This window comes from Mizuhopecten yessoensis, unplaced genomic scaffold, assembly GCF_002113885.1.
Source record: "Mizuhopecten yessoensis strain PY_sf001 unplaced genomic scaffold, ASM211388v2 scaffold7907, whole genome shotgun sequence".
In the NCBI taxonomy this organism is placed as follows: domain Eukaryota; kingdom Metazoa; phylum Mollusca; class Bivalvia; order Pectinida; family Pectinidae; genus Mizuhopecten; species Mizuhopecten yessoensis.
Window position 1 is genome coordinate 511,852 of NW_018407282.1, and position 24,479 is coordinate 536,330.

Sequence of the window (24,479 nt, forward strand, 5' to 3'; positions counted from 1 at the left end):
CAATTAATTCGTCGTGCTCATGCCTGACATGGTATATAACCTAGTAAAATGCATGTTTGATTATATTTAGGTCAATATGTACATATTGTGCATGCCAGGAGGTGTTTGCTAAAGGTATTCGATATTATCAACAGGTTGGCCGCCCTATAATTCAGTCTGCTTTTTTTTTTTTTTATACATGAACGAGCTATCATCTAGATAATTTTCTCAACAAACTGAAAGATATACAGGAGAAATAAAAATAAACAAACTAATTGTGGCGAATTCTGCAGGTTTAAGATTGTTTGATTTGTTAGAAAGGAAAACAGACTGGTTCTGTTACGTTTGTTTACTTTCAACAGCACAGCTGAACTTACAGTGTGTATTTATAAATAGGTCTAGAAGAACTCCGAGAGGAAACTTTCAACAAAGGAAAAAAAAGATGATCAACCGAAAATTAACTACACTAAGCGTACTCTTAACTGACAGCTAATTACACCTACCGCCCTGTCAACCGGGAACTAATTACACCTACCGTCCTGTCAACCGGGAACTAATTACACATATCGTCCTGTCAACCGGGAACTAATTACACATACCGTCCTGTCAACCGGGAACTAATAACACCAACCGTCATGTCACCCGGGAACTAATTACACCTACCGTACTATCAACCGGGAACTAATTACACCTACCGTCCTATCAACCGGTAACTAATTACACATACCGTATTGTCAACCGGGAACTAGTTACACCTACCGTCCTGTCAGCCGTGAACTACATGTAATTACGCATACCGTCCTGTCAACCAGGAAACAATTACACCTACCGTAATGTCAACCGGGAAAATTCTTACACCGACCGTTTTTTTTCAACCGGGAAACAATTACACCTACCGTCATGTCAACTGGGAACTAATTACATCTACCTTCCTGTAAACCGGGAACTAATTACACCAACCATTCTGTCAACCAGGAAACAATTACACCTACCATCATGTCAACCAAGAACCAATTACAACAACCGTCCTGTCAACCGGGAACTAATTACGCATACCGGCCTGTCAACTAGGAACTAATTACACCGACTTTCTTGTCAACAGGGAACTAATTACAAATACCGTCCTGTCACCTGGGAACTTTTTATGTCTATCATACTGTCAACAGGGAACTTATTACACCCTCCGTACCGTCATCCGATACTCATTTTCCTACCGTACTCTCAACAGGGAAAAATACACCTACTGTTTTGTCAATTAGAAACTAAATACACCAATCTTACTGTCAACCGGGAACTAATTACGCCTACTGACGCTGACAATCGATACTAAATACACCAATCTTACTGTCAACCGGGAACTAATTACGCCTACTGACGCTGACAATCGATACTAAATACACCAATCTTACTGTCACCCGGGAACTTATTACGCCTACTGCCGCTGACAACCGATACTAATTACACCAAACTTACTGTCAACCGGGAACTTATTACGCCTACTGCCGCTGACAACCGATACTCAATACACCAATCTTACTGTCAACCAGAAACAAATTACGCCTACTGCCGCTGACAACCGATACTAGTTACACCAATCTTACTGTCAAACGGGAAATTATTACGCCTACTGCCGCTGACAATCGAAACTAATTACACCAATCTTACTGTCAACTGGGAACTAATTACACCAATCTTACTGTCAACCGGGAACTTATTACGCCTACTGCCGCTGACAACCGATACTAGTTACTCCAATCTTACTGTCAAACGGGAAATTATTACGCCTACTGCCGCTGACAATCGAAACTAATTACACCAATCTTACTGTCAACTGGGAACTAATTACCCCAATCTTACTGTCAACCGGGACCTTATTCCGCCTACTGCCGCTGACAACCGATACTAAATACACCAATCTTACTGTCAACCGTGACCTAATTACGCCTACTGACGCTGACATTCGATACTAAATACACCAATCTTAATGTCAACCTGGAACTTATTACGCCTACTGCCGCTGACAACCGATACTAATTACACCAATCTTACTGTCAACCGGTAACTTATTCAGCTACTGCCGCTGACAACCGATACTAAATACACCAATCTTACTGTCAACCAGAAACAAATTACGCCTACTGCCGCTGACAACAGATACTAAATACACCAATCTTACGGTCAACCGGGAACTAATTACGCCTACTGGCGCTGACAACCGATACTAGTTACACCAATCTTACTGTCAACTGGGAACTAATTACACCAATCTTACTGTCAACCGGGAACTAATTACGCCTACTGGCGCTGACAACCGATACTAGTTACACCAATCTTACTGTCAACTGGGAACTAATTACACCAATCTTACTGTCAACCGTGACCTTATTTCGCCTACTGCCGCTGACAACCGATACTAAATACACCAATCTAACTGTCAACTGGGAACTAATTACACCAATCTTACTGTCAAGCGGGAACTAATTACGCCTACTGCCGCTGACAATCGATACTAATTACACCAATCTTACTGTCAACCGGGAACTTATTACACCTACTGCCGCTGACAACCGATACTAAATACTCCAATCTTACTGTCAACCGGGAACTTATTACGCCTTCTGCCGCTGACAACTGATACTAAATACCCCAACCTTACTGTCAACCAGAAACAAATTACGCCTTCTGGCGCTGACAACCGATACTAGTTACACCAATCTTACTGTCAAACGGGAACTTATTACGCCTACTGCCGCTGACAACCGATACTAAATACACAAATCTTACTGTCAACCGGGAAATTATAACGCCTACTGCCGCTGACAATCGGTACTAAATACACCAATCTTACTGTCAACCAGGAACTTATTACGCCTACTGTTGCTGACAATTACGCCTGCTGCGGCTGACAATCGATACTAAATACGCCAATCTTACTGTCAAACGGGAAATTATTACGCCTACTGCCGCTGGCAACCGATACTAATTTCATCAATCTTACTCTTACTGTCAACCGGGACCTAATTACGCCTACGGACGGGGACATTCGATACTAAATACACCAACCTTACTGTCAACCGGGAACTTGTTACGCCTGCTGCCGCGGACAGTCGGTACTAAATACACCAATCTTTTAATGTCATCCGGGAACTTATTACGCCTACGGCCGCTGGCAACCGATACTAATTTCATCAATCTTCCTGTCAACCGGGAACTAGATACACCTACTGTCCTGTCAACCGGGAACTAGTTACACCTATCTTATTGCCAACCGGGTATAAGTTACACCTCTTACTGTTAACCGGGAACTAGTTACACCTACCGGCCGGTCAACCGGGAACTAGTTACACCAATCTTATTGTCAACCGGGAATAAGTTACTCCTATCCAAGATACACATTTCTTACTGTCAACCTGGAACTTGTTACACCAATCTTACTGTCAAGCGGGAACTAGTTACTCCTTCCGTCCTGTCAACCGGGAACGTGATACACCTATCTTACTGTCAACCGGAAACTAGTTAAACGTATCTTACTTTCAACCGGGCACTAGTTACACCTCTCTTACTGTCAACCGGGAACTACTTATATCTATCTTACTGTCAACCGGGACCTAATTACGCCTACGGACGGGGACATTCGATACTAAATACACCAACCTTACTGTCAACCGGGAACTACTTATATCTATCTTACTGTCAACCGGGACCATATTCCGCCTACTCCCGCTGACAACCGATACTAAATACTCCAATCTTACTGTCAACCGGGAACTTGTTACGCCTGCTGCCGCGGACAGTCGGTACTAAATACACCAATCTTTTAATGTCATCCGGGAACTTATTACGCCTACGGCCGCTGGCAACCGATACTAATTTCACCAATCTTACTGTCAACCGTGACCTTATTTCGCCTACTGCCGCTGACAACCGGTACTAATTACACCAATCTTACTGTCGACCGGGAAATTATTACGCCTACTGCCACTCACAACCGGTACTAAATACACCAATCTTTTACTGTCAACCGGGAACTAGATACACCTACTGTCCTGTAAACCGGGAACAATAAACACCTATTTTACTGTCAACAGGGAACTAGTTACACCTATCTTCCTGTCAACCGGGAACTAGATACACCTACTGTCCTGTAAACCGGGAACAATAAACACCTATTTTACTGTCAACAGGGAACTAGTCGAACCTATATTACTGTCAACCGGGAACTAGATACACCTACTGTCCTGTCAACCGGGAACAATAAACACCTATTTTACTGTCAACAGGGAACTAGTTACACCTATCTCACTGTTTATCGGGAACTAGCTACACCTATCTTACTGTCAACAGTGAACTAGTCAAACCTATCTTACTGTCAACCGGAAACTAGTTAAACGTATCTTACTTTCAACCGGGCACTAGTTACACCTCTCTTACTGTCAACCGGGAACTGATTACGCCTACGGCCGCTGACAACCGATTCTAATGACACCAAACTTACTGTCAACCTGGAACTTGTTACACCAATCTTACGGTCAAGCGGGAACTAGTTACACCTACCGGCCTTTCAACCGGGAACGAGATACACATATCTTACTGTCAACCTGGAACTTGTTACACCAATCTTACGGTCAAGCGGGAACTAGTTACACCTACCATACTAATTACACCAATCTTATTGTCAACCGGGAATAAGTTACTCCTATCCAAGATACACATTTCTTACTGTCAACCTGGAACTAGATACACATATCTTACTGTCAACCTGGAACTTATTACGCCTACTGCCCCTGACAACCGATACTAAATACTCCAATCTTACTGTCAACCGGGACCTAATTACGCCTACTGCCGCTGTCAACCGATACTAATTACGCCAATCGTACTGTCAACCGGGAACTTATAACGCCTACTGCCGCTGACAATCGGTACTAAATACACCAATCTTTTAATGTCATCCGGGAACTTATTACGCCTACGGCCGCTGGCAACCGATACTAATTTCACCAATCTTACTGTCAACCGGAAACTAGTTAAACGTATCTTACTTTCAACCGGGCACTAGTTACACCTCTCTTACTGTCAACCGGGAACTAGCTACACCTATCTTACTGTCAACCGGAAACTAGTTACACCTATCTTACTTTCAACCGGGAACTAGTTACACCTATATTATTGCCAACCGGGTATAAGTTACACCTCTTACTGTTAACCGGGAACTAGTTACACCTATCTTATTGCCAACCGGGAATAAGTTACACCAATCTTACTGTCAAACGGGAACTTATTCCGCCTACTGCCGCTGACACCCGATACTAATTACACCAAACTTACTGTCAACCAGGAATTAATTACACCAATCTAACTGTCAACCGGGAGTTTATTACGCCGGCTGCCGCTGGCAACCGATACTAATTTCATCAATCTTACTGTATACTAATTACACCAAACTTACTGTCAACCAGACAACCGATACTAATTACACCAAACTTACTGTCAACCGGGAATTAATTACACCAATCTAACTGTCAACCGGGAACTTATTACGCCTACTGCCGCTGACAATCGATACTAAATACACCAATCTTACTGTCAAACGGGAACTGATTAATCTAGCGAACTCTCGACCGAGAACTTATTACAACCAAAGAATGTCAACCGTATTTCACCAACCGTCCTGTAAACAGGTCACTGTTTACAACTACCGTACTGTCAACCGGGAACTAGTTACACCTATCTTATTGCCAACCGGGAATAAGTTACACCTTTTTTACTGTCAACCGGGAAATTGTTACACATATCTTATTGTCAATCGGGAACTAGTTACACCTACCGTCCTGTCAACCGGGAACGAGATACACATATCTTACTGTCAACCTGGAACTAGGTACACATATCTTATTGTCAACCGGGAATAAGTTACTCCTATCTTATTGTCAACCGGGAATAGGTTACACCAATCTTACTGTCAACCGGGAACTAGTTACACCTACCGTCCTGTCAACCGGGAACGAGATACACATTTCTTACTGTCAACCTGGAACTAGATACACATATCTTACTGTCAACCGGGAACTAGTTATATCTATCTTACTGTCAACCGGGAACTAGATACACCTACTGTCCTGTAAACCGGGAACCATAAACACCTATTTTACTGTCAACAGGGAACTAGTTACACCTATCTTACTGTCAACCGGGAACTAGTAACACCTACCGTCCTGTCAACCGGGAACTAGATACACCTATATTACTGTCAACCTGGAACTTCTTACACTAATCTTATTGTCAACCGGGAACTAGTTACACCTATCTTATTGTCAACCGGGAATAAGTTACACCTATCTTACTGTCAACCTGGAACTTGTTACACCAATCTTACTGTCAAGCGGGAACTAGTTACACCTACCGTCCTGTCAACCGGGAACGAGATACACCTATCTTACTGTCAACGGGGAACTAGTTAAACCTATCTTACTGTCAACCGGAAATTAAATACACCTACTGTCCTGTCAACCGGGAACTAGATACACCTATCTTACTGTCAACAGGGAACTTGATACGCCTATCTTACTGTCAACCGGGAACTAGATACACCTACCGTCCTGTCAACCGGGAACTAGTTACACCTATGTTACTGTCAACCGGAAACTAGTTACACCTACCGTCCTGTCAACCGGGAACTAGTTACACCTATGTTACTGTCAACCGGAAACTAGTTACACCTACCGTCCTGTCAACCGGGAACTAGTTACACCTATCATACTGTCAACCGGAAACTAGTTACACCTACCGTCCTGTCAACCGGGAACTAGTTACACCTATCCTATTGTCAACCGGGAACTAGTTATACCTACCGCCCTGTCAACCGGGAACTAGTTACACCTATCTTACTGTCAACGGTGAAATAGATACACCTACCGTCCTGTCAACCGGGAACTTATTACACCTACTGCTGCTAACAACCGATACTAAATAGACCAATCTTACTGTCAACTGGGAACTAATAACTCCAATCTTACTGTCAACCGGGACCATATTCCGCCTACTGCCGCTGACAACCGATACTAAATACACCAATCTTACTGTCAACCGGGACCTAATTACGCCTACTGACGCTGACATTCGATACTAAATACACCAATCTTACTGTCAACAGGGAACTTATTACGCCTACTGCCGCTGACAACTGATGCTAATTACACCAATCTTACTGTCAACCGGGAACTTGTTACGCCTGCTGCCGCTGACAGTCGGTACTAAATACACCAATCTTACTGTCGACCGGGAACTTATTACGCCTACTGTTGCTGACAATCGATACTAATTACACCAATCTTACTGTCAACCGGGAACTTGTTACGCCTGCTGCCGCTGACAATCGGTACTAAATACACCAATCTTACTGTCAACCGGGAACTTATTACGCCTACTGTTGCTGACAATCGATACTAAATACACAAATCTTACTGTCAACCGGGAACTTATTACGCCTACTGCCGCTGACAACCGATACTCATTACACCAAACTTACTGTCAACCGGGAATTAATTACACCAATCTTACCGTCAACCGGGACCTTATTACGCCTACTGCCGCTGGCAACCGATACTAATATCACCAATCTTACTGTCAACGGGACCTTATTACGCCTACTGTCGCTGACAACCGATACTAAATGCACCAATCTTACTGTCAACCGGGAACTTATAACGCCTACTGCCGCTGACGATCGATACTAAATACACAAATTTTACTGTCAACCGGGAACTTATTACGCCTACTGCCGCTGACAATCGATACTAAATATACCAATCTTACTGTCAACCGGGAACTTATAACGCCTACTGCCGCTGAAAACCGATACTAAATACACAAATCTTACTGTCAACCGGGAACTTATTACGCCTACTGCCACTGATTAATCCAGCGAACTCACGACCGGGAACTTATTACAACCAAAGAATGTCAACCGGAAACGTATTTCACCAACCGTCCTGTAAACATGTCACTGTTAACAACTACGTACTGTCAACCGAGGACTAGTTACACCTATCTTATTGCCAATCGGGAATAAGTTACACTTATCTTACTGTCAACCTGGAACTTGTTACACATATCTTATTGTCAATCGGGAACTAGTTACACCTACCGTCCTGTCAACCGGGAACGAGATACACATATCTTACTGTCAACCGGGAACTAGGTACACATATCTTATTGTCAACCGGGAATAAGTTACTCCTATCTTATTGTCAATCGGGAATAAGTTACACCAATCTTACTGTCAACCGGGAACTAGTTACACCTACCGTCCTGTCAAACGGGAACGAGATACACATTTCTTACTGTCAACCTGGAACTAGATACACCTATCTTACTTTCAACCGGGAACTAGTAACACCAATCTTATTGTCAATCGGGAACTAGTTACACCTATCTTATTGTCAACCGGGAACTAGTAACACCTACCGTCCTGTCAACCGGGAACTAGATACACCTATATTACTGTCAACCTGGAACTTCTTACACTAATCTTATTGTCAACCGGGAACTAGTTACACCTATCTTATTGTCAACCGTGAATAAGTTACACCTATCTGACTTTCAACCTGGAACTTGTTACACCAATCTTACTGTCAATCGGGAACTAGTTACACCTATCTTACTGTCAAGCGGGAACTAGTTACACCTACCGTCCTGTCAACCGGGAACGAGATACACCTATCTTACTGTCAACGGGGAACTAGTTAAACCTATCTTACTGTCAACCGGGAATTAAATACACCTACTGTCCTGTCAACCGGGAACTAGATACACCTATCTTACTGTCAACAGGGAACTAGATACACCTATCTTACTGTCAACCGGGAACTAGATACAACTACCGTCCTGTCAACCGGGAACTAGTTACACCTATCCTATTGTCAACCGGGAACTAGTTATACCTACCGTCCTGTCAACCGGGAACTAGTTACACCTATCTCACTGTTTATCGGGAACTAGCTACACCTATCTTACTATCAACAGGGAACTAGTCAAACCTATCTTACTGTCAACCGGGAACTAGTTACACCTACCGTCCTGTCAACCAGGAACTAGTTACACCTATCTTACTGTCAACCGGAAACTAGTTACACCTATCTTACTGTCAAGCGGGAACTAGTTACACCTACCGTCCTGTCAACCGGGAACGAGATACACCTATCTTACTGTCAACGGGGAACTAGTTAAACCTATCTTACTGTCAACCGGGAATTAAATACACCTACTGTCCTGTCAACCGGGAACTAGATACACCTATCTTACTGTCAACAGGGAACTAGATACACCTATCTTACTGTCAACCGGGAACTAGATACAACTACCGTCCTGTCAACCGGGAACTAGTTACACCTATCCTATTGTCAACCGGGAACTAGTTATACCTACCGTCCTGTCAACCGGGAACTAGTTACACCTATCTCACTGTTTATCGGGAACTAGCTACACCTATCTTACTATCAACAGGGAACTAGTCAAACCTATCTTACTGTCAACCGGGAACTAGTTACACCTACCGTCCTGTCAACCAGGAACTAGTTACACCTATCTTACTGTCAACCGGAAACTAGTTACACCTATCTTACTGTCAAGCGGGAACTAGTTACACCTACCGTCCTGTCAACCGGGAACGAGATACACCTATCTTACTGTCAACGGGGAACTAGTTAAACCTATCTTACTGTCAACCGGGAATTAAATACACCTACTGTCCTGTCAACCGGGAACTAGATACACCTATCTTACTGTCAACAGGGAACTAGATACACCTATCTTACTGTCAACCGGGAACTAGATACAACTACCGTCCTGTCAACCGGGAACTAGTTACACCTATCCTATTGTCAACCGGGAACTAGTTATACCTACCGTCCTGTCAACCGGGAACTAGTTACACCTATCTCACTGTTTATCGGGAACTAGCTACACCTATCTTACTATCAACAGGGAACTAGTCAAACCTATCTTACTGTCAACCGGGAACTAGTTACACCTACCGTCCTGTCAACCAGGAACTAGTTACACCTATCTTACTGTCAACCGGAAACTAGTTACACCTATCTTACTGTCAAGCGGGAACTAGTTACACCTACCGTCCTGTCAACCGGGAACGAGATACACCTATCTTACTGTCAACGGGGAACTAGTTAAACCTATCTTACTGTCAACCGGGAATTAAATACACCTACTGTCCTGTCAACCGGGAACTAGATACACCTATCTTACTGTCAACAGGGAACTAGATACACCTATCTTACTGTCAACCGGGAACTAGATACAACTACCGTCCTGTCAACCGGGAACTAGTTACACCTATCCTATTGTCAACCGGGAACTAGTTATACCTACCGTCCTGTCAACCGGGAACTAGTTACACCTATCTCACTGTTTATCGGGAACTAGCTACACCTATCTTACTATCAACAGGGAACTAGTCAAACCTATCTTACTGTCAACCGGGAACTAGTTACACCTACCGTCCTGTCAACCAGGAACTAGTTACACCTATCTTACTGTCAACCGGAAACTAGTTACACCTATCTTACTGTCAAGCGGGAACTAGTTACACCTACCGTCCTGTCAACCGGGAACGAGATACACCTATCTTACTGTCAACGGGGAACTAGTTAAACCTATCTTACTGTCAACCGGGAATTAAATACACCTACTGTCCTGTCAACCGGGAACTAGATACACCTATCTTACTGTCAACAGGGAACTAGATACACCTATCTTACTGTCAACCGGGAACTAGATACAACTACCGTCCTGTCAACCGGGAACTAGTTACACCTATCCTATTGTCAACCGGGAACTAGTTATACCTACCGTCCTGTCAACCGGGAACTAGTTACACCTATCTCACTGTTTATCGGGAACTAGCTACACCTATCTTACTATCAACAGGGAACTAGTCAAACCTATCTTACTGTCAACCGGGAACTAGTTACACCTACCGTCCTGTCAACCAGGAACTAGTTACACCTATCTTACTGTCAACCGGAAACTAGTTACACCTATCTTACTGTCAAGCGGGAACTAGTTACACCTACCGTCCTGTCAACCGGGAACGAGATACACCTATCTTACTGTCAACGGGGAACTAGTTAAACCTATCTTACTGTCAACCGGGAATTAAATACACCTACTGTCCTGTCAACCGGGAACTAGATACACCTATCTTACTGTCAACAGGGAACTAGATACACCTATCTTACTGTCAACCGGGAACTAGATACAACTACCGTCCTGTCAACCGGGAACTAGTTACACCTATCCTATTGTCAACCGGGAACTAGTTACACCTACCGTCCTGTCAACCGGGAACTAGTTACACCTATCTTACTGTCAACGGGGAACTAGTTAAACCTATCTTACTGTCAACCGGGAATTAAATACACCTACTGTCCTGTCAACCGGGAACTAGATACACTTATCTTACTGTCAACAGGGAACTATATACACCTAACTTACTGTCAACCGGGAACTAGTTACACTTATCTTACTGTCAAAAGGGAACTAGTTATACCTACCGTCCTGTCAACCGGAAACTAGTTACACCTATCTCACTGTCAACCGGGAACTAGCTACACCTATCTCACTGTCAACAGGAAACTAGTCAAACTTATCTTACTGTCAACCGGGAACTAGTTACACCTACCGTCCTGTCAACCGGGAACTAGTTACGCCTCCCGTCCTGTCAACCGGAAACTAGTTACACCTCCCGTCCTGTCAACCGGAAACTAGTTACACCTATCTAACTCTCAACCGGGAACTAGCTACACCTATCTTACTGTCAACCGGGAACCAGTTACACTTATCTTTCTGTCAAAAGGGAACTAGTTATCCCTACCGTCCTGTCAACCGGGAACAAGTTACACCTATCTTACTGTCAACCGGGAAGCAGTGATTACATCTTTAGTACTCTCAATGGGGACATCATTACAGCTATGATACTGTCACCCGGGACCTTATTACAGCAACAGTACTATCGACGAGAAACTGTTAAATCTACTTTGACTTTTGTATGGTGTCTGTTCATGAAGATTCACTCTCCTTTCACGACGGCGATATACCACCCTCCTCTGATTGTGAGACCCCTACAAACACACACGTGCACCTCCAGCATGTGAGACATTATATGTGAGTGGGTTTTTTCCCCACCTTGCACCTGTTTCAGACTCTCAGTGTAAAGTATAGGAACATGAAGAAATATCGACATATTTTAACTTATTCAGTATAGGATTTCTTCTCTTCTAAGTTTGGTTCAAGCGCCACGTTTTGGTTAAAAACACAACATTTTGGTTGAAAAGTCTCGGTATTTTTTTAAGTCACCTTTTGGTTAAACGGTCACATTTTGGTTCAAGGTTAAAGTTTTGGTAAAAGGGTCAGCAAGGTGACATTTCGTTCAGGAGTCTCGTATTTATTTTGGTACCTGGTATTTTTTTTCCATATCTGGGAGGCTTTTGCAATTTATTTGACCAATAATGCTTTAATTCCAAAGATGCTCACTTGTGTTTTCATGACAGAATTTCTTCCATACTAAAGCAGGTAGCGATGTATGTTTATAATTATTACATAAAACACAGATATTCATAGCAACGATCTCTTTAATAGACAATTCATGGATCACGCGCTTTTGAATTAACAAGTCATTTAGAAAGTGGAAGAAACAAATACCGTTAAATTTGTTTGTCAGTGGTTTTAATCAAGAACTTAATATCCACACGTGTTCGCTATTAAACCAGAATTTCAGTAATATGCACGGCCCTCAAACATGCTGCAAATACGTTTGGGTCACTCCTACTGCATATTATGTAACAGAACCTCCCGCAAAATGACGAAAGATGCCAACTTGTACACCGGAGGTGTAACTTTGTGATTCATAGAAACACTTGTGCTGCTCCTTTACAGAAGCCGTTGCATAATGCCATGAAAATCGAACAGATGCATGGACCACACCCATATTACGTCATTGGTGGGTTTTTTTTTTATTACGTCACCGGCATGCGTTAGTGATTTAACGGACGATCCCTTTCCATTCGAAATATAATTCATTATTTATTTCGTTAAATACATTAAAATACTTTAATTTTAGTTTATTGTTATCATAATTCTCAACAATAACAAAAAATTATGATTCCAGAGCGAATGTTGTCCGTTTTTGTCCTTCCTAACATAATTTTTCTTGTAAAAAAACATGAAGGTAATATCGGTATTCGAACTGCAACTTCTATTTTTAGTTTTTAACTCGAGACGGACACCAACAGATTTCATTTCAAACTGTCACTCGACATAGCGCCCTATACGATTTGCAAAATTAGTTTTGGGCGATTTACAGTTCATTTATAAATATAATTTCAACCGGTTGACGGTAGGAGTTAGGATGTAATTATTTTCTCTTTGGTATGATATACGCCAATAGGTGGCGCTATTGGTGGTATTTGCACGAACAAATGGCTGGGTTGTTACCTATAGGTGTCATTCAAGCGACACATGTTACAAGAAGCACACGTGTATTTTTGAGGTTTTTGAAGAAAACCCAATTTTCATGATGTAATACTTACCATAACTTTAGCATGCATATACAATACCTACACCCATCTTTGTAGCCCAAAAACAAAAGATTGAAATATCCTTACCTCCCTTCCGTGACGTAACCCAAAATTCGACGACAGACCCACGGAGTGATCTCCTTTCTTCAAACCCCTTTTATGGAGCCTAAAGGCAGCCGGGATGAAAAGAACCTGATCATCTGAGTGGTCGTAACCGTACTTGATGACCTGACAGATCCATCTAGACACTGACTGAGAGGAGATATCCTGCTGACCCTGCTAAATGGGCAACCGGAGACAAGAGGGGTGAGAAGACAAGACATGAATCTCACTACTCCTTCGACCTGAGGCCAGGTCAATAACGAATACCACCTTGTAGGTAACAAACTTCAAGGAGGCAGACGCTAAAGGCTCATAAGGTGCGCCCGCATCAGCGATTCGAGCAGAGGTCACTCTGTCCTGGATGTCGGCCTGCTCTGTCTCGGCAATCCAACCCTCAGGTAAGTCAGATACCCTATATAGACAAACCGTCAACAGAACTGCTTACACGTCTCCGCGAGGGAAAGACCAAACCCCAAGGATTCCACGAAGGAAAAGCCATGGGGTTAAACCCATATCCCGGAGGATAAGGGAAAGATCCCGCGGGCTGGGAGTGACCCCAGAACCTCCCCCCCCCCCCCCCAAGGTTCCCGGAAGAATGAAATTCCGGACCGGACCTAATAGGACCGGGTCCGGGTAACTGACCGGGAGAGTAAGCCTGACAAGCATTGGTGCCGGGATTAGTAAGTTGCGCGTCACTAATCCCGGTAGACACAGACAATCCCGAAAGAAAGTCTGTAGTCACACCAGGACCTGAACCCGAAAGAACAGGCCCGGCACCAAGACTGTCCCCAACGACAGTACCACCTGGAATGCCGGGATCACTGACAGAGTCCCTACCCGAAGGCAAGCGCGAACGCTTACGGGCGTTCCCGGCCAATTCCCCGCCCCTACTCCGGGGAGTTCCTGGACAGAAAGGGCCACCCCAGAGACAGTACCACCAGACCCCAGAGAGCTGGTGGCACGACCCCTACCTCTCTGTTTCCCTCGCTTACCGGAAGAAGCAGAAGAATCTCTCTTACGGCAAGTTAAGGGTAGCTTTGGAACAATGAAGTCCTTGTCCTGAGATTTAGTCTGTGAACAAAGTTCACAAGGCGAAACCTCACTGCAAGGACGACACTGGGGACAAGCATCATGAGGGTCCCGTTTCACGAAGAAATGGGAACACCCATGAGCTGTCCCCCGTCGCTGTCCTGACCGAGACATAACCTCCAAAGCGAAAGTAAACAAAGTTTACAAGCAGACAAACACGGGAAAATGATAATAAAATACGATAGTACAAATTACGCAACGTAATATTCACCCCTGATATAAATCCGAAAACGGTTAAAATAAATAACGTTTGCTAAAACAAACAACCGTCACTGAAATAAACAGATGTCGGAAATTAACACACAATAATGGCGGACCGCGTGGCACACCACCGGCACACGTGGAGTAAAATAACCGGCCGAAAAAGGCACAAAAATAATTTTCAACAATAAACAATTGTATTAACAAGGGCAGATGGGTATAAGGCACACAAACTGCGCAATAAATTGAGTTGACACTTTAACAAAACCGGCAAAACAAAGTCAGCAGGCGGCAGGTGCCATAAAAGGAAGAGGAAGGGAGATCACTCCGTGGCTCTGTCGTCGAGATATGGGTTACGTCACGGTAGGGAGGTAGGGTTATTTGAATCTTTTGTTTTTGGGCTACAAAGATTGGTGTAGGTATTGTATATGCATACTTAAGTAATGGTAATTATTACTGAAATGAAATTAATTTTTTAAGGGGGTTTATTATATTGAGATAGATAGATTAGGAGTTATATGTTTGTGTGTGAGATGTACATTATTGTGTAATTGCGTTATTAATCCTGGTGATTGTAAATAAACATCGGTCTGTGTCTATGTCGCAGGGAAATACAGTTTCTGTGTTCGTGTTGTTTATCCTATTGGATAATATAGAAGAGAATAAGTGTTCTACAGTTACGGAAGCAAGTTAGTTCATACTAAATAATCAGCATGCACGTCGGTGATCTCGTGTGAGTATAGGGTGACGTGGAATTTAAACAAGTCAGTGCTATAATGTATACGTACAAAAGGTGCGTTTTGACGTCCTTCTTGTGTAAGTTATTTTCCCTGACTGATAGCAAATGGAAAACTTTTCCTCAAATTAGTTGCTAAGTTTACAAAACACCGGATCCATTGCCACAGTACGAGATTTTAATAAGGGTGACATGCTCCTGGAGATATTGAATTGCCGTTTCATTTGATGCCTTGTATGTGTATGTGTACATCAAAATTTTGTTTTTCTGCCTGTATCGTACAAGTTACCAATGCAATGAATATATTATTGGTTTGGTGTCTTCTCTGTTTTAAATACGGGTCGCCAGACGTGTAAATAGAGCATAAACGAAAGGTTGTATTGAACTTTTCTGCCAAATAAAAAAACTCCAGTTAAACGTTTATAGAGGTTCGAATATGCAGGTTCGATTTTATGCAGACCGTGTTCATTATACAAAATAAAGCGTTACCCCCTTAAGCAATCGAAAGAACAGACAGACAATTTTGACAACAAACAAACAAACCAACAGGTTAGCGTATAAACATACATAAACAAAGTGTGTCTTCCTGTGTTTACCCTTGTATAATGGTTTTCCCCCACCAGGTGATTCTGAAACACAGTCTCGGTCGTTTAAACCCTGCCAGTATTTCTTTTTCAGTTTTTCAAATATTCTTTCGTACAGTCGAATGGATTAATCTAACGAGACCTCTGTAAAGTCAAAATAACTACACGCAGAACAGAAAATCCTAATCTGAAAAATCAAAAAAATAAATCGGAAAAGCTGAGTTAAATAAAAAGTCTTATCAAGCCGACAAACATTTTGAAACTTGACCCTGTGTCTGGGTCACCTGACCTCCAATAATAATCACTTATGCTAACACTGTCCAAATATGATGGATTAGGTGTCAAATAATGTTTATCACATCATAAACGGGAAAACACGGCGACCTGAAGAAAGAGTTAGACGAATGTTCAAAGACGTGTAATTATATAATGGCGGGTAGATCGGTCACGAATTTAATTATGGCGTCGAAGTTATATAAAGGCGTAGGTCGACAGCTAGACAGATAGGGTGGTCTTAATCGCGGACCGACACAACATCAATTTCAGTCAACATTCATCAAATCAGTCGCGCCAACAAAAACATACCGCTTTGCTTTTTTACACGACTTAAGATTGTTATTCTTGTTTCGGTTAAAGAAATAGACCGACACAGCCTGTATTGCAATTCCAACCTACCTACAGTAACGTATACATTATATATTTTCTGTATAAGTAAATCGTCCAGAATTTTCCAATTCAAACGAAGATAGTTCTTTGTAGTTCTGTAACGTCATCGAAAAAAGTGATCTCAGCAAATGCACCGACCCACATGCCTTCGTACCGGAAGTGCAAATAGCGATATCAAAACACGAGTATGGTAATCTCGTTTTTGCAACATCTTGATCGGAAGTCAATACGATTTATCCAGGAGTCATGCGCTTTGGTAACAATTGCCGGCTGTGAATGATTTCTGTATCTGTATGCAAATCATGCGCTCCAGTGACCACAATCGCAGAACGGAAGTCCAAATGGTTATCGAATATACGCTTGAAGAATTACTTAACTTCAAACGTTTCACTGGTTACGATATGAGCATACAACAAAACTGCAATATCGTTCGTGCTTTTGTCGGTCGAACTCTTGAAAATACAATTTCCTGGCGATGTAACGAATCAAACTGACACAGATAAGCACGATTTTGACATTACATAACTCATTCTTTGCATACGTCGATAATATTTTGATCATATCGTCATATTGTACCTGTTCACATGGCCACAATCCCCTGGAGGAGCGACATTCCATCATTTCTAATCTTTCCAATCAGAACCGCTATCCATCTTTACCAGTTTTCCCAAACAAACTTTAACATTAAAAGCTAAATAATTATGCCGTATCGGTAGGTTCTGAGATTACCCGCTGATTCCTTTGCCCGTGCAATTATGACGTGAAACGTTTAAAGTCTTTAATCAAAAACCGAGCATGCAACATTCTTTTCAAATATTTATTTTTTCATTCACTCTTTTAAACTCGGTGTTAAAGTTCACGACACCCCGTGAAAGGTTATTAGCCAATTCGATTTTATCTGAAGACATTTTGGTCGCAAATCATGTATAGTCACAGGTGTAAGATCTACACCGTCTCATAAACGTTGGGGGAATGATCTACAGGCTCGTAAAGCATTTAGACACAATCACAAGGAACATACCGAACACATAAAAATACTGCTTTCAAATATACAAAACGTGAAAACGGTAAGGTGGAAACACGAAGAAAAAATTAAAGAAGTACAAGTCACTTGTTTTGCGATTTATGACGATCTTAAATCATGGTTATTTATGCCAGTTAATATATTATGTTTGATCCAGTTTTGCCATTAATGTACTCGAAGGGCAAAAAGGTTTAAAAAGCGCAGTGAAAGTATATTTTGCTTTTAACCACAGAGTGAAATGAAAAGTGTTCTTTTTGTCCGAGGTGTTTGGTGATTGTGTTGTGGACAAGTTACCATGTCATCTATATCTTGATTATGATTATTTATGCGCAGGAATGGATATAATTTGATTTACACAATCCCGTTAACAATATAAAGTGTCAACAATTTGTTTTTGAAGACAGTTTTAGTACTTAATTGAGTGACACGGTTTGATAGAAGTAACTCGGTACAATTTTTTTTATAGGAATGGTTTATATTTGCAATTGATTGCTTTTAGTTCATAATTTAGAGAAACTATTTAAGTCTTTGTTTTCTAATTTGAAATCATTCGAACGACATTCAATTTTATCTAAATGGAAGAAAAGAAGTTATTTCATTTAATGAACGTTTAACATATTTATAAAAAAAAATCATTCAAATTAAATTATATTCAATGAATATTTTCTAAATTTTAAATCCAATATGTGTTATTCACATGACAGTTTTGAGGAAGACAACATTTTAAATTTAAATCATTGTCTTTCAAAGAGAATTTCAGTCGAGGTTTCTGAAAAAATATTATTCAGGTCTGAATAAATGTACCTACATTGTGTCTTTTCTTCCAGATAGGTTCTGTGTTTACCATACCCAACGACTATATACTAATGATAATAATTCGAGGTTCCTATATACCGCTTTATCACAACTTAGTTCGTAGGTCGTCTCAAAGCGGTTCACAAATTATTATCCGTGGTTATAGGGCCTTTGCAACCAGCCAATATCTTTCCCAAATCCCTGGGGAGCATACAGCCGGCGCTGCCATCCCGGCACTAACAGCGTTCAACAACTCTAGCACTGCCCACCCACGTACTCATTTACAGCTGAGTAGACTGGAACAAGCGGAGTAAAGTATCTTGCTCAGATACACCACAGTGCCGTGTCGTGACTCGAACCCGCAACACTTTGGTCACGAGCCCGGCGTCCTACCACTACACTACCGTGCCTCCTGTCGCTAACTACTTATACCTGTACAATTGCCTGTTATGGTTATCACTAAATTTCATTTGTTAACTGCACAATGACATACAGTTTGATAGCGTCTGGTTGTACATGCATAGAATGAAATCGGACTTTTATAGATACATATGTAAGTCAAGAAAGCAATTCACCAATCTAAAAACCTAATGAAACCGTCTTTAAGAATATACAGAAATAATTACACAATAAAAAGTGAATGAAGCCCCCTCCCCCCTTCCACGCAGCACCCACTGTACTTCGTTTTGATTTTCTTGACCTTGACGCGCTGTTTTAATCATAAAAGTGTCAAGTTAAAATATAACATATGTATATCAGGAAGACAATGATCTTCATGAAATTATGATGAATTAATTTGTTTAGGTGAGATTTTGTTGCCACGTGCGCACTTGGATCCGTGAACCTGTTTTCATCGAGGGGTTTACGTATCGTACGAACCATCGGCACTTTCCGTAAACGTCGAAATATTTTCATATTTACGGAAATTTAAATAATTCGCTAACGGTTCATCATCAGAAACAAATACCGGTCTGATTACAATTTACAACATAAACACAACACAACTAGATTAAAAGTCAAGGTTTCGAGGGCGACCCGATACCGTCGAACGTAGTTCTGTCTGTAAACGATGCCAACTAACGGTTTGCACTGATTTACTTCCAGGGCTGGACGGCGGCAAACGGGAAAACAAAGTCTTAGGAGTTCTGGAAAGCGTGCATAGAGAAAGCTTTATGTAGATCAGTTATGTTCCGTTCACAGTCACCATATTCCACTTAGTGTGACGTTCAGAGACCGTCATCATCAGCGATGGACACATTCTTCATATGACGTTTGCTATTAGATTACGCCTATTAGGTTTGGTTTGCTCTCGAGCCCGCCCGTGACCCAGTGGTAGAGGCCTAGTGATCATAGACAGATGTAAGACACCCTAAACACTCGACCACTGCGGCCCCCATTTTTTTAAAAAGTTTTGAATACCGTCGTCATATGTCCTTAGTTGTCGTCATACGTCCTGAGCTTAAATAAACCAAGCATTTGCGAAGATGTAAGCATTGTGTCCCGATCAATTCTTATAAAATAAAGATTAGAATCTGCGCGGTGATACCCCAATAGATTTCTTGTCTATCGCCTCAACCTATCCGGCAAAAACAGAGTCAATATATTTATCCCATAAGCATTGCTGGAGGCTTTCTGACAGTACTTTATACCAATGACAGGCTTTTGATTCAAATTTTGGAGTGCAATTATTGCTTCATCTTTTTTCTTGTCATACAGTCTTGTCAGATGGTCTTTACTGTTGCGCAGATACAATAAACATCAAGAAAACGAGCTGTTTCCTTCCAAACGATGTGTGAGGGGGTGCTAGAGATACTACGGTAGAATGTGCCTCAAGCTTGTCCACTACCAGTACACATCTACATGAAACAGGGGGTGTTAGAGATACTAAGGTAGTACGTGTCCTCAGACCTATCCACTACCAGTACACATCTACATGAAACAGGGGGTGTAAAAGATACTACGGTAGAACGTGCCTCAAGCCTGTCCGCTACCAGTACACATCTACATGAAACAGGGGGTGTTACAGATACTACGGTAGTACGTATCCTCAGACCTATCCACTACCAGTACACATCTACATGAAACATGGGGTGTTAGAGATACTACGGTAGTACGTGTCCTCAGACCTGTCCACTACTTGTACACATCTACATGAAACAGGGGGTGCTAGAGATACTACGGTAGTACGTGTCCTCAGACCTATCCACTACCAGTACACATCTACATGACAGAGGGGGTGTTAGAGCTCCTCCGGTAGTACGTGTCCTCAGACCTGTTCACTACCAGTACACATCTACATGACAGAGGGGGTGTTAGAGATAATACGGTAGTACGTGTCCTCAAACCTATCCACTACCAGTACACATCTCCATGAAACAGGGAGTGTTAGAGATACTACGGTAGTACGTGTCCTCAGACCTATCCACTACCAGCTCACATCTACATGAAACAGGGAGTGTTAGAGATACTACGGTAGTACGTGTCCTCAGACCTATCCACTACCAGAACACTTCTACATGAAACAGGGGGTGTTAGAGATAATACGGTAGTACGTGTCCTCAAACCTATCCACTACCAGTACACATCTCCATGAAACAGGGGGTGTTAGAGATACTACGGTAGTACGTGTCCTCAGAACTACCCACTACCAGTACATATCTTCATTAAATAGGGGGTGTTAGAGATACTACGGTAGTATGTGTCCTCAGACCTATCCACTACCAGTACACATCTACGTGAAACAGGGGGTATTAGAGATACTACGGTAGTACGTGTCCTCAGACCTGTCCACTACCAGTTCATATCTTCATTTAGTAGGGGTGTTAGAGATACTACGGTAGTATATGTCATCAGACCTATCCACGACCAGGACACATCTACATGAAACAGGGGGTGTTAGAGATACTACGGTAGTACGTGTCCTCAGACCTACCCACTACCAGTACATATCTTCATTAAATAGGGGGTGTTAGAGATACTACGGTAGTATATGTCATCAGACCTATCCACTACCAGTACACATCTACATGAAACAGGGGGTGTTAGAGATACTACGGTAGTACGTGTCCTCAGACATATCCACTACGTGTACACATCTACATGAAACAGGGGGTATTAGAGATACAACGGTAGTACGTGTCCTCAGACCTGTCCACTACCAGCACACATCTACATGAAACAGAGGGTGTTAGAGATACTACGGTAGTACGTGTCTTCAGACATATCCACTACGTGTACACATCTACATGAAACAGGGGGTGATAGAGATACTAAGGTAGGACGTGTCCTCAGACATATCCACTACATGTTCACATCTACATGAAACAGGGGATGTTAGAGATACTATGGTAGTACGTGTCCTCAGACATATCCACTACGTGTACACATCTACATGAAACAGGGGGTGTTAGAGATACTACGGTAGGACGTGTCCTCAGACCTGTCCACTACCAGAACACATCTACATGAAACAGGGGGTGATAGAGATACTACGGTAGTACGTGTCCTCAGACATATCCACTACCAGGACACATCTACATAAAACAGGGGGTATTAGAGATACTATGGTAGTACGTGTCCTCAGACCTATCCACTACCAGAACACATCTACATGAAACAGGGGGCGATAGAGATACTACGGTAGTACGCGTCCTCAGACCTACCCACTACTATTAGAGATACTACGGTAGTACGGGTCCTCAGACCTACCCACTACCAGTACACATCTACATAAAACAGTGAGTGTTAGAGATACTACGGTAGGATGGGTTCTCAGACCTGTCCACTACCAGTTCACATCTACATGAAACAGGGGGTATTAGGGATACGATGGTAGTACGTGCCCTCAGACATATCCATTACGGGTTCACATCTACATGAAACAGGGAGTGTTAGAGATACTACGGTAGTACCTGTCCTCAGACCTATCCACTACCAGTTCACATCTACATGAAACAGGGGATGTTAGAGATACTACGGTAGTACCTGTCCTCAGACCTATCCACTACCAGATCACATCTACATGAAACAGGGGGTGTGAGAGATACTACGGTAGTACGCATCCTCAGACCTCCCTACTACCAGTACACATCTACATGACAGAGGGGGTGTTCGAGATAATACAGTAGTACGTGGCCTAGGACACATCTACATGAAACAGGGGGCGATAGAGATACTACGGTAGTACGCGTCCTCAGACCTACCCACTACCAGTACACATCTACATAAAACAGGGAGTGTTAGAGATACTACGGTAGGATGGGTTCTCAGACCTGTCCACTACCAGTTCACATCTACCACTACCAGTACACATCTACATAAAACAGTGAGTGTTAGAGATACTACGGTAGGATGTGTTTTCAGACCTGTCCACTACCAGAACATCAACATGACAGAGGGGGTGTTAGAGATACTACGGAAGGACGTGTCCTCAGACCTGTCCACTACCAGTTCACATCAACATGAAACAAGGGTTGTTAGAGAGGATGTGTTCTCAGACCTGTCCATTACCAGAACACATCTACATTAAACAGGGGGTGTTAGAGAAACTACGGTAGTACGTGTCCTCAGCCCTATCCACTACCAGAACACATCTACATGAAACAGGGGGTATTAGGGATACTATGGTAGTACGTGTCCTCAGACTACATAAAACAGGGGGTATTAGAGATACTACGGTAGTACGGGTCCTCAGACCTACCCACTACCAGTACACATCTACATGAGACAGGGGGTGTTAGAGGTACTACGGTAGTACGTGTCCTCATACCTGTCCACTACCAGAACACATCTACATGAAACAGGGGGTATTAGGGATACGATGGTAGTACGTGCCCTCAGACATATCCATTACGGGTTCACATCTACATGAAACAGGGGATGTTAGAGATACTATAGTAGAAAGTGTCCTCAGACATATCCACTACGTGGACACATTCCGCTATCAGTACACATCTACATGAAACAGGGGATGTTAGAGATACTATAGTAGAAAGTGTCCTCAGACATATCCACTACATGTTCACATCTACATGAAACAGGGGGGGTTAGAAACACTACGGGAGTACGTGTCTTCAGACCAATCCACTACCAGTACACATCTAGCTAGAGATACTACGGTAGAATGTGCCTCAAGCTTGTCCACTACCAGTACACATCTACATAAAACAGTGAGTGTTAGAGATACTACGGTAGGATGTGTTCTCAGACCTTTCCACTACCAGAACACATCTCAATGAAACAGGGGTGTTAGAGATACTACGGTATTACGCGTCCTCAGACCTACCCACTACTATTAGAGATACTACGGTAGTACGCGTCCTCAGACATATCCACTACCAGGACACATCTCCATAAAACAGGGGGTATTAGAGATACAACGGTAGTACGTGTCCTCAGACCTGTCCACTCCCAGTACACATCTACATGACAGAGGGGGTGTTCGAGATAATACAGTAGTACGTGTCCTAGGACCCATCTACATGAAACAGGGGGTGTTATAGATACTACGGTAGTACGTGTCCCTACGGTAGTACGTGTCCTCAGACCTATCCACTACCAGTACGCATCTACATGAAACAGGGGGTGTTAGAGATACTACGGTAGTACGCATCCTCAGACCTACCTACTACCAGTACACATCTACATGAAACAGCGGGTGATAGAGATACTATGGTAGTACGTGTCCTCAGACATATCCACTACGTGTACAC